Source organism: Acipenser ruthenus, chromosome 45 (assembly GCF_902713425.1).
Source record: "Acipenser ruthenus chromosome 45, fAciRut3.2 maternal haplotype, whole genome shotgun sequence".
NCBI lineage: Eukaryota > Metazoa > Chordata > Actinopteri > Acipenseriformes > Acipenseridae > Acipenser > Acipenser ruthenus.
Window position 1 is genome coordinate 6,816,520 of NC_081233.1, and position 12,809 is coordinate 6,829,328.

Genomic DNA, 12,809 nt, shown 5'->3' on the forward strand with positions numbered 1-12,809 from the left:
AGATCTGACACTGGCTGTTTAGTTAACTTGGGTAATGTTTTCATCTTGTACTTTAGTTTACTTAAAAAAAAAATTCAATACCTCTGAAGGTGCAACACTATAAAGCAGTCCTCTCCTCCATGTTGGTCCGCATATATTATCGCCCCTTCTGAAAAACATGCTTTTTAACCCTTTAGTATCACTGAATTGCTAATATTGCATACAGTAAGAAAAAGTGGAGCTGCCACTGTGATGCAATGTACCAAATTCAAAAGACAAATAACCCAACTGCCCTTGTGTAGGTTCAGCAAAGCGGTTTTAGCTTCAGGCAGAGAAACTGGAAAATAATGCTTTTTTTTTTTTTTTTTAAGTGTTAAGAGTTCTTCACGCAATCATTTTTTCGTGTTTCCCCTTTGGAGCTAAGCACCTCTTGTTTGAAAGAAAGCGCTATAATTGTTTGACTGGGAAACAGTCCAAAATCAAATGCTGTCTTAATAGCCTTTATTAGATTTCTCTCATCTTAAAAGGCGTGCAAAGCAAAGTATTAAAACCACTTTGTAACATCACCACCGGCACCTCTTTAGTTGTGCTGAAGAATGCTGCTTCCTGGTATCTAATCACTTCCTGTGCTGTAGGTCACAGTCACTGCATTCAGTTCAGAATCAGTCCATGTGAAAGTACAGTAGTTAGTCACCAGAAAGAAGCATTTTTAATCTACTGCCCTACATTTACACAAACCTGTAGTACATATACTGAATGTAAAGATATACAAAGTTTCACGCAGGTGACTCTAAATACTGCTACAACAGTCACCAAAACTCATGCAAATCAAAATACTGTAATATATTATAATGTAAACTGTTTCACTTTCTATAAAAAAAACATGGTTGTTTTTAAAATCACAAGAAAAAAGAAAACCCCAAAACGAATCACAAGATAATGTTTCTAATCTGTATAAAATCTGCTTCTCCATCCTTTAGCTGTATTGTGGGTTTTCAATTATCAAACTGTACTAGCGGGCAATGAAAGAGTTAATCTCTGATCGTGCTGTCTTTGGAAGTACTGATGACTTTCCTGTAGTTGTCCCGGTTCAAGGGAGAATAAACAGGTTGCTTACCTGTGCATCTGTGTGTGTTCTGTCTCTCTGCCATCTACCAAAATACCACACAAAGTACAGTGAGCATGTCTTAACTGCCGTGATTATGCTGTCGAGCCCCCCATCTCCACGCGATGAACTTCTCCAAACAAACCATCTTTCACAGCCGCCTGGGGAAAGCTAAAACATTGACGTCAAGCGTTATTATTTTAAATGTAGTTATTGATTTTTTTTACTGCAATGGCCTTTGTCATTTTTAATATAAGTGGTTTCTTTTTAGTGGGATGGCAGAACAAGCTTTGACCTTGATTGAAGTATTTTTTCTGAAAGTGTGTGTGGACGGTGGGTGGGGGGCTCTCCTGCTGTGACCTTCACAGGTCTCAGTTTGACAGAAAGAAATGGAAACAGTTTTTCAAAGAGACAATGCAAAACTCTTTAAAAACTACACATTTCCCACCAATAACTATGCAAAGTTCTGAAGAGGGCAATAGCTTTTAAACTAAGAGCTTTCTTTGACCTAATAAGACACTGAAAAAATACTTTTTGGTGTTGGTCATTGAATTTATAAAGCTTCTTTTAGCGTTTCTAAATTTAGCACTATGGGTGTTCAATAGCTCTGGATGATATCCAATTAAGCCTACGGCTACATTTTCCTTCTAGTTCTTTTAATTCTCCTGTTTTACACTAAACAGGAATCAGATTTCAACCTAAATCCACCCATAGTCCCATGTGACCTATTTCCATATGAGCATGCTAGCTGTATCCAGGGCTTTCAGGTTAGTCCCACTGACGTTGCAAAAAAGGAGAGATGCATGCTTTGGGGAGCAGTGCAACAGCAGCAACAACTGGGATTGGTGGTGATATCCTCTGGAAACTGCTCCTGGCCATTTAAAAGAGTCAGCTGGGACTCCAGAGCGATCGATCTCTGTTCATTTTGCAGTTGCCTTTGTCTTGCTCTAGGAAGAGAGAGAGGCTATTGAATAGACCAATCGCTGGCAGATATTAATGAGAGGACCGGCCAGAGTTTCAAACAAAAGAGGCAATGTCATAGCAGCAAGGCAATGGAAGGAGAGAAATGATCCGGCGTGCACATATTTTGTAGCCACCTCCCTATTATGCATTCAAAGCGTATGGCAAGAGTTGGCAACACATATAAAAGTGATTGTGAACAATATCATAAATCTTACCCATTTGTAAACAAGATCTTATTAAGGAAGAGGGACAGCATTTTTGTTTCTAGACTTAATGTGCTGACCATGATCTACAGTAGCTTCCATGTATGCTTCATGTTTTTTATGTGCTTGTTGGTTTCGTGGTTTATTGTTGGTGTCAGTGGCTGCATGCTCACCTTTGCCTCGCCGCGTTTTAACATAATCTTCAGGTTTGAACAATGCTAGTGAAGGGACAATGTTTGAGTTGGGGAAAAAATTTAAAACAACTTTTTTTGTGCTACCTTTGCTCCATAACTACAGCTATGTCCAAAAGGTTTTCATCACCTAGAATTTTAGGATTGAGACATAATTTTAAAAAAAAATAGGGCAGCAGTGTGGAGTAGTGGTTAGGGCTCTGGACTCTTGACTGGAGGGTTGTGGGTTCAATCCCCAGTGGGGGACACTGCTGTTGTACCCTTGAGCAAGGTACTTTACCTGGATTGCTCCAGTAAAAACCCAACTGTATAAATGGGTAATTGTATGTAAAATAATGTGATATCTGTATAATGTGAAATAATGTATAATTGTAAGTTGCCCTGGATAAGGGTGTCTGCTAAGAAATAAATAATAATAATAATAATTATTATTATTATTTGTTTATTTAGCAGGCACCTTTATCCAAGGCGACTTACTAGGGTGTGTGAACTATGCATCAGCTGCAGAGTCTCTTATAACTACGTCTCATCCGAAAGACGGAGCACAAGGAGGTTAAGGGACTTGCTCAGGGTCACACAATGAGTCAGTGGCTGAGGTGGAATTTGAACCAGGGACCTCCTGGTTACAAGCCCTTTTCTTTAACCATTGGACCACACAGCCTCCTCCATTATATATAATGAAGGAGGCTGTGTGGTCCAGAAAATACAAAATGAGATCATAAACGTCTACTGGAAGCCATAATAGTATTACAGTATTTCATGTTAGATTTCAAAATGTCATATTTTTACATTTTTTGTCAGTTTTTCGTTAAGTACATGGAAAACTACAAAGTGGAATGAAATTCAATATGTTAACGTAACATTATTCAGCAGGTTTCATTCGACTATATGAAGCAAAATTAGTTCATTCTATTAGGACTATATTTTGGCCATAGCTGTAGACTGAAATTCACGACATTGTAGAAAACAAAATAAAAGGACAAATAAATCGATGATAATATTTATTATACGCTGGCAACTGTATATGATTATAACAATACACACTGACATTTTATAGAGAGGATCTTAGCTGTCCATATTGTTTCTCCTTTCCTGCAAGAATTACAGTGCTTCAGGATTCCTCGGTTTAATTGCTAGTGGTGCTGTACTAGCTAGTCAAGACAAGTGCTGAAAGAGCAGGTGTGGAATAAGCAAAACTGCAAGAATGTGTCGCTCCCATTAAAAATAATAAGATACGGACTCAAAGTATATAGATGATGACTTGGCAGGTATGATATGGTGCCTTCACAATGCGAGAAAGAGAAAGAGAGGAGGAGAGACAGAGCAATTAAAACAAGCAGTTTACTTCTGGTGTTCAGACCATTTTAAAATGCTTTTTTTTTATTTATTTTTTTTAGTTTGCTTCACATTTGCCCCTGTCTCTGGTAATTTGGAGATTTAATTAATAACAGCGGTGCAGAATTGGAGAATCACAAATGAAGGCGATATGTTCTTGTGCCTCAGCTTGACTGGTACTGTTTGAAACGCTGGCTTTCCACCGATCAGAAATCACTGTGCTTTAGGCATCAGGGACTGCGGAGGTCTATCAAGATAGTTCCTATTATCAGGAGAATAGAGAGAAGGTCTCTTAATTAAAGAGCTCAACACACTAACAGGGAAGGATGCAGCCTTCTGTGCGACTCTGTTGGGTACGTTCCTTATAAAAGAACATGCAGCAGCACACTTAACCCATTAAAGGTGTTAAAACAGCAATGTGTTGGTTGTTTTATAAGGTAATACATTGAGTATAGGGTGTCTCTTACTGTTTAAGAGGTGTTATCTCATGCTTTTAGGCAAGAGGACCACAAAGCAATAAGAGACATCCTGCACACAATGTATTAACTTCTTATAAATCACACAAATGAAGATTGTGCTCAGGAACAGCTTTAAAACTAAAGAAATATTAGTATTTATGCAAAACAAACATGAAACTTTTTTTTTTTGGTTTTTGATTTTTGTACATTGAAATGAGGTGTTCTATGCACGGGATGACATCTGTACAGAAGATAAGAATTTGGGCAAATACTTCACTGTGATTGGATGATTTCTGATATGTGATTTATAATTAGGGCTTGAAGTTTTCGGGTTTTGTTTTTGATCACATGACATCCCTTTAAACCTATTTTAAATTCAGAAGAAGCTGTTGATTACAGAATAATTCCACTTGTTTTTGCCTTCATATCTCGACGGAGCCTGATTCTGTTTCGGTTCATTTTTATTTCAGAGACATGGCATTTTACTCTTGCAGTCGCCTAGTTTATCTTTGTGCTTTTGTTATTCTCACTTGTTTAACAGAGTTGTCCTGACAGATTTTCTTTTCAGCACATAATACCCAGTATGGAGTGTACACTAATTAGCAAGTCCATCATTTAAAATCTCTCTGATTTGTAGCAAAGAAAAAAAAGGCTCTTAAACCCAGTATTTAATTAGTAGTTTTCTCTTAATTAGGATGCAGAGACAGCTTAACGACTACTAATTAACATTTAAAGGGAGGTAGAGATTTGGAAAATAAAAACCAAAAAGTTCAAGCCCTATTTATAATTAGTGTAATAATAATAATAATAATAATAATAATAATAACTGTTGACAGATGCCTTGTATGTATTATATGGCTAAAGGCACTGTAGTCACATTTTACAAGTGCGATCATTTTGTGTTTTTTCTACCTTTATTTTAGTTTAGAAACAGTTAACTGTTGTATAGCACATTATATATAGCATGAAGACAATGTTCTCACAACTTTCATTATAAATCTGTGTGGAAAATAACTCATTTAAATAACCCATTTTAAGAGGCGATCTGTATTAGTTTAATTTGTCACGTGTTACCACAGAACCACGGCTTTAGAATGTTTACTGCTGGGACTCATCACTTCCTGTGTCAAATCCATGGTCCCAAGTCTAAAACAGGAAGTAATAAGGTACCAGAAAGAGCAGTTTAAGCTTTCTAATCCCCCCAGAAATCTGCATATCCCCAATAAAAACTATAAGTGGACCAGTGACAATATTGCAATATGCTAATGCTAATGCGAAGCAAGAAGACTTTTTTCAAAAGTCTGGTTAGCATATATTTAATTTAATAACCCGAGTACTATGAATTACATGAATATTGTGCCTAGAGAGAAGTCCTTTTTCATGTGACACTCTGTAAAATGAATTCTACCTTATAGTCTGTCTTCTCAATACCAGTATACTGCTAGCTCCAGCAGTTTGAGATTTGTGTCACCAATTTGAACATAGCCAAAAGGGACATCCAGGGCATCTTGCAACAGCAAGGTCCTGTCAGTACAGGAGTGCAAACCACAAGAAAACTAACAAGCTCCCCTCTCAAGCTACAGACACGTTTCTGCGCTGTCAACCACCTTTCTACCATGGCACAATCCCTTCAGACTGCTCCGAGATCACAACAGTGCAGCGCCCAAGTTAACCCTACAGTACAATGCCACCAATATCATTCTCACCAGAGCTGGTCAATACACTTACAGGGCCAGGGTGAGCAAAAGCTATGCTTTGGAAGTGATCTGAAATCAGAATTGTTCATTTCCAACAGCAGCAGATCGGTTTCAGCTGGGGACTCTGTCAGTCCCAGTTGAATTCCTGACTGTGCCAATGGCAGAAGTTGCCTAATGACAGCCCAATTCAAAGAGCGCTAGAGGCGGGTTTTAAATCTCTGACTGCGGGAAGAAATATGTAGGGAGCAGGAAAATGTTGGAGTTTGATGGATCCATTTATAAATCACAGTTATACAAAAGCGTGATCCATACAGGTGATGCTTCCAATGAAATGATCAGGAAAATTAAAATGCAAAATGACACCTTTGAACCTTGCAGCATGTAGAATCACAACTAGATTGAATTCATGAAGTTTATTTTAGTATTTCTAAAGCACAATTGAGTGTTGATACTAATGGATGACAGGTTGAACTACAGTTGTTTAAACTAGAGGCTGAACATAATTTAGGACTGGAAAAATATAAACATACTCTACTGTAAGCCAAGATAACGAAAAGACATGAAGTTCACTCATAAAGTACTCCCCCGGACTCAACGCCTCGTGCTTTTACCATATTTTTGGGCCAGCGTTTCATCTGAATTGCTGCTGGCAAGAGAACTGACTCCAGCTGGTTCAGCATTTTGCAATCAATATCCTCTACTCTCCTGCTTTCCAAAGCAACTCCACATCAGTGCCACTGATAAATGAACCTGCTCAAGAAAAATGAATTGCAGTTTCACATCGTTATCCTTCGGATGACAGGTACAGTACCTGTAAAACCGAGGTCCTAGTGCAAGGGACTCTGCAGCAGCAGATGCATAGTTCACCCCATAGTCACTTTGGATAAAAGTGTCTGTTATATGACTGATTAATAATACCTGGAATAATAAAAGAGGATGCAGGATGTACATGTGTTGGATCAAAACTTATAAATAAATAAATAAATAAATAAATAAACAAACGCTTTTATATAAATCTGAATAACTCTGTGTTTTGTACTTATTTTGTAATGGATTTTTTTAGGACAGAAAATGACAGAAAAAGTATATTAAAACGACTGATTTACAGTCTGTGGAACAGCTTATTGCATCCTCAAGATACATGTAAAAGTGTGACATATAGACAGGTGGATGTAAAACAGAGAGCCACCTTCATTTATCCCCAGTGATGGAAATAAGACTCCCATTGCACAGCAGTTTGGTCCATTCCTGGTTTTACTATGAGTTTAATAAGAAACACCCGAACTTGTTACCTAGACACTGTGGCCAATCAAGCTCATATTAAAACCTGGAATGGGTGAAACTGCTATGCAATTATTATTTCCATCCCTGTATCGCCCACAATCCGATACCCACACTAACTTATGTTAATACCAAGTTTCATATCAGTTTAATAAATGGTTTTCCAGATATATGCAAAACTGCAAGTGTGACGTACAGTACAAGTGGACAAATGTACAGACAGACAGACCGCCATGGACGACCACCTCCCCGCGGGTGATTATAACTAGATTTGACTTGCTATATTTGTTTCGAAATTCATTTTTCGACCCTCAATACGTTTCAGTAACTTTTTCACTTTCCCTCTCGTCATTGTTTGGTTAAACATTTAATTTCCTATTTTTTATTTTATTTTTTTACTTTAAAAAAAATATACTGTACTGCGCGATATTCTATCTCATCCATGTTGGTCTGTAGGTATTACAGTCCCCCAATATTCTGTACCACAGTCAAGATCCCTGAGCGCCATTCTCTTGTTTCAGTAAAGCATGAAGACTTAATGTTAAAAGGGGGGCCACTAAAGGTGCGGACCAACATGGGGGAAGCTCTATAGAGTTGTACTTTCATCATCTCTTCACAATGAAAAAACATACACCTTTAAATGACGTGCAATAAAGCATTGCATAGCTATCCCTCCTGAGCACAGAAGAATCATGCAACCTGTGTGTCTGTGCATGTGCTGGGAAATTTATAATAGGAGGTTCTTGTCTTGACAGGGACCATTTGAAATCTTCGTTTTAATTAGTCCATTTTAGATACAAGTGTTTTATATGACAAAGGGGCTTGTTTAGGATACCTCCATTGCTGGCAAGCCAAGTGTAAACAAACAGTAAATCACTCTGACGGGTGCTGCTTAGCAAATACATAATTATAGACTTTCAAGAGAAAAACAGTTATTCGGCAAAGTCCCTTATCAGGAGAAGTGATGAGTCGCATTGAAATAATAGACTGGAATGATAACGAAGAACAAGGGAACAAACAATTAATCACCATTTAGAGACAGACTGGAAGGGAAACAAAACAGGTGGCTGATGTGTTAGCAGAGGAAGAAAATTCAAACAAAGTTTTATACTCCCATTAATATATATATAAAAAAAAAGAAATATGATTATAGCTGTTATTTTTCAGGGATATTCCTAGGGGATCAAGGAAATGCATGTTGTATCTGGAACACTTTCATTTGCATTTTTATTGGCAGCAAATTTCACTGTAAAAAATAAAGAAATCCTGCAACAGAAATCAGCTTTTGAAAAGCACTTTAAACTCTGCAGGTCTTTTTGTTACACCCTCACTGCAAGGGCCTGATAAGCCAAATCAAAGCAACACCGAGCTCTATACCTGGCAGAAATGGAACTCTTAACAGGCTAATCTACTTGGAATTCGGGGCAAGGAGCTTTGAAAGTATACAACGGCTTTCTTTGTTCAGTTACAAAAATGAAGAAAAAACTTCCATTCTTTTAAATTTTGAGACCAATATTTCTTTTTTAAATTTCTACCAGGCTAAACACTGCCCTAGACTGGAGAGAACAAAATATAACGATACAAGATACAGCTGTACCATTGGTCTATTCATTTTTGAACATCAGTTGTTTGCGCTTCTTTTGGCAAACTTAAGAGTTAATTAATAACAATAATTAATAACAACTGTCTTTCATTGCGTGTGACGTCAGTAGCACCCAGGCTCCCCTTAACCTCACCGTGAGGGCTTGGTACAGCCCTGGCATGGCGCGGTTGTACAGTGGAGAGCCATTAGGGGGTGAGGGAGGTAGCAGCTCAGTCTCTATGCCTCAAGCCTGCCCTGGACTGGAGGGAGCACCCTTTAGAGGGTGAGAGAGGTAGCAGTGGGTGCAAACCTCTTTAACACCAAATGAAAGGTAAACAGGACCTTGGTGTAATGGCCTTTTACAAAATAATACCACCATCTAGATGGAGTTAATTGCTATTTGTCTCCTGAAAACCCTGTGTTTGTTTATCTTTATTGCACAGTGTGTGTGTGTGTATGTATAGGGCAGCAGTGTGGAGTAGTGGTTAGGGCTCTGGACTCTTGACCGGAGGGTTGTGGGTTCAATCCCAGGTGGGGACACTGCTGCTGTACCCTTGAGCAAGGTACTTTACCTAGATTGCTCCAGTAAAAACCCAGCTGTATAAATGGATATATATATATATATATATTTCAACACATATATATGTGTTGAAATGCATACAGTATGTTCTGTCAATAGCAAATACAAAAAAAAAAAAAGCAAATACTTCAGGTTTGAGCCACTTAACCAAACAACAATTTTCTCCAACAAAAGCTCCATTAATACAGTGACCTTGCCATATTGTTCATTTCAACCTCCGGGCATCTTGAAGCATCTATAACACTTCATCAGTACCTGGATTATTCAGCCATCAAACACTCAGGCACACTTCAACCCTATTCCATGGGCTTAAATAATGGGAATTCACTTTAAAATGCTGTATAACGTTCCTATTTCTGCACATTTGTTTCCAGTATAAATTCAGCTTACAAATGTATATTAGATGAGTATTCGATAAACAGAAACCACGACGTGAAACTATATTTGAGACTATAGAAAATACAGTCCTCCTCTAAAACCACAAATCAGGAATAAAGGAACCACATAGTATGCAAGTGACTGCACCAGTAATTACGTTTTCCCAAGGAGAAGTCTGACAAAATGGCATTTTGTCTTTATTAGATTTAAATGTATTTAAAACGGCGCATTAGTCAATTTCTTTGACACCTCTCTGCAGTGTATTACCCCCTGTGTTTTATTGGGCCATATTGCGTCCGGTATTCACCATGTGGGGACAGCCTCTTGAAAAATGACTTACAAAACTAATCGAGTTTGAATTTATGCAAACGTGCTTTTAGCATCCCTATAGCCGTGGGGCAAATCTTATATCATTCACCTTCATAAAGGAACCTGATATTGCGCTTACTTGAAGTTGTTTGTTATTTAAATTGTATGTCATTTTAGGCTGCAGTGTCCCATTTTACTGTAATTATTGTTTCATAACCTTCTAAAAAACACTTCCCTTCTGTATCTTCTAAATTGTAGAATTACACACAATTTGGCACAACTAAGAAAACCTGTAGGGTGCTCCCTCCAGTCCAGGGCAGACTGAACTGCTCCCTCACTCCCTAAGAGAAAGGGTGCTCCCTCCAGTCCAGGGCAGACTGAACTGCTCCCTCTCTCCCTAAGAGAAAGGGTGCTCCCTCCAGTCCAGGGCAGACTGAACTGCTCCCTCTCTCCCTAAGAGAAAGGGTGCTCCCTCCAGTCCAGGGCAGACTGAACTGCTCCCTCACTCCCTAAGAGAAAGGGTGCTCCCTCCAGTCCAGGGCAGACTGAATTGCTCCCTCACTCCCTAAGAGAAAGGGTGCTCCCTCCAGTCCAGGGCAGACTGAACTGCTCCCTCACTCCCTAAGAGAAAGGGTGCTCCCTCCAGTCCAGGGCAGACTGAACTGCTCCCTCACTCCCTAAGAGAAAGGGTGCTCCCTCCAGTCCAGGGCAGACTGAACTGCTCCCTCACTCCCTACGAGAAAAGGTGTTCCCTGCAGTCCAGGGCAGACTTGAGGCATGGAGACTGAACTGTCTCCTCCCTAATAATCTTTATATTAGAATATTATAAATAGATTAAATCAATCTAATACAAACCTAACTCCCACCCAAGTCAACTAAGTAGGTATTAATGCAGAATTGTGAAAAGCATACATCTTTAATTGGCAGCAGCTCCATCTGAGATTAAAATAAACAGAAATAATTACTGCCAAAAACAGCTTTTTTCATTAATTGTCTGTTTACTGGTTTCCCTCAAGTGGAATGAAAGACAATACTGTTTGTATAAATTGATCTAATTGCATATTTGACATTTTCTACAGCGGTTCCAATATAACACTGAATAATAATGATGCTCTCAAGTTGTCAAGATGACCTTTGTGGGGTTTTTTTTCTCTTCTGCAGGAACAATAATGCGACTCGCAACATTGTTTCTCCTTTTGTCGTTGGATTTTAATTATTTTTATTTTTTAATCATTTTTAGGGCCGGCAAATGCGGTTCTGCAACTGTAGCGTGACATTTTTCATATGCCTTTTGGACTTTACCCAGACCTGACAGGGATTTTTAAATACAGTACAGGACAGCTTACCAATGTATTCTCATTACAGCATCGAGGATTAAACTACACCCAATTATAAATAATACATAAGGTCAACTATGGGTTAGTCTGTTTTTTTAAAGCCTTTTTTCCATGGATTGCAATTTACTTACTAATAGCATTTAAATATAGCAACTCTATGGAAAATGGTAACTCTATGCAAAGTTTCAAGCAGGAAACTCACCTACAAATATAATGATAGACAAGAAAAATCTTCGCAACCATCATCAGACATCAAGCAGACATGAGACTAAGGAGGTATATGCCACATGCATGGCAGCTGAAGCTATCAATAGCAGGTAACGGTTACCTCTTATTGGAGTTTGTGCCATACTTTACTTCCTCCTCCCCAATCTCCACCTCATTTTCAGCCAGGGAATACGCACTCAAACTGCCTCCCTGCTCGTCTATCAGTGCTGGCTGAGAGAGAGAGGTGGTGATCAATATTTTAAGCCAGCACCGTGCCCCAAAAGGCAAGTCGAGCACAATACCAAGCAAGTCAAAATGCTGAGATACTCAACAGTTTTTATTCTCTAATAATAACATTTTCTTTTAAATCATAACAGTTGTCCCTGACTGAAATTACAATTAGGTATGCACTGAATACGATTACTGGTTGAACGAGTTGGTTTATTGAAAAGTAATTGCGTACTAATTAGCAAAAATGCTATTTCATTCGGCCTAATTATTAATCCAAAGCGTTTAGGGTCACTGATAAACTAATCACCCCTGATTCTTAATTAATTTGTGGTAAAATGTGCAATAAGCACGCCTTTTAAAACACATTTTCTTCATCATTAGTGTGAAAGACTTCTCTTGTTTTCATGTCATCTTCTTACCAGACAAAGGGTCATTCATTCGGTCACAACACAGTCAGTTTGATGGAAGTAAGGGGTTTGGTTTTCAACGCCAACAGAGCTGCCTCATGATTATATAATCACGCTACACAAAGAGACCATTCATTTTCCACAGATTTTTGACAACAAAAAGCGTTTCTCAAAAACTGCAAGTCATCCCCCCCCCCATTTATTTTTTATTTGATTTCACAGAAATTCAATGGTGCGGCTTATTACAAAAGATTCAAATGTGTTAAAAATCTGTCAGTTGAAATAGTTTCCCCATCTTCTGGGTAAATATCGGAGGTAATGTTGAGCAAGGAACGGTCAAAGAAGCAGCTCATTTGCTTCTATTCACTATGAATGCTATTTTAGTGACAATTAGGGGCAGCAGTGTGGAGTAGTGGTTAGGGCTCTGGACTCTTGACCGGAGGGTCGTGGGTTCAATCCCAGGTGGGGGACACTGCTGCTGTACCCTTGAGCAAGGTACTTTACCTAGATTGCTCCAGTAAAAACCCAACTGTATAAATGGGTAACTGTATGTAAAAATAATGTGA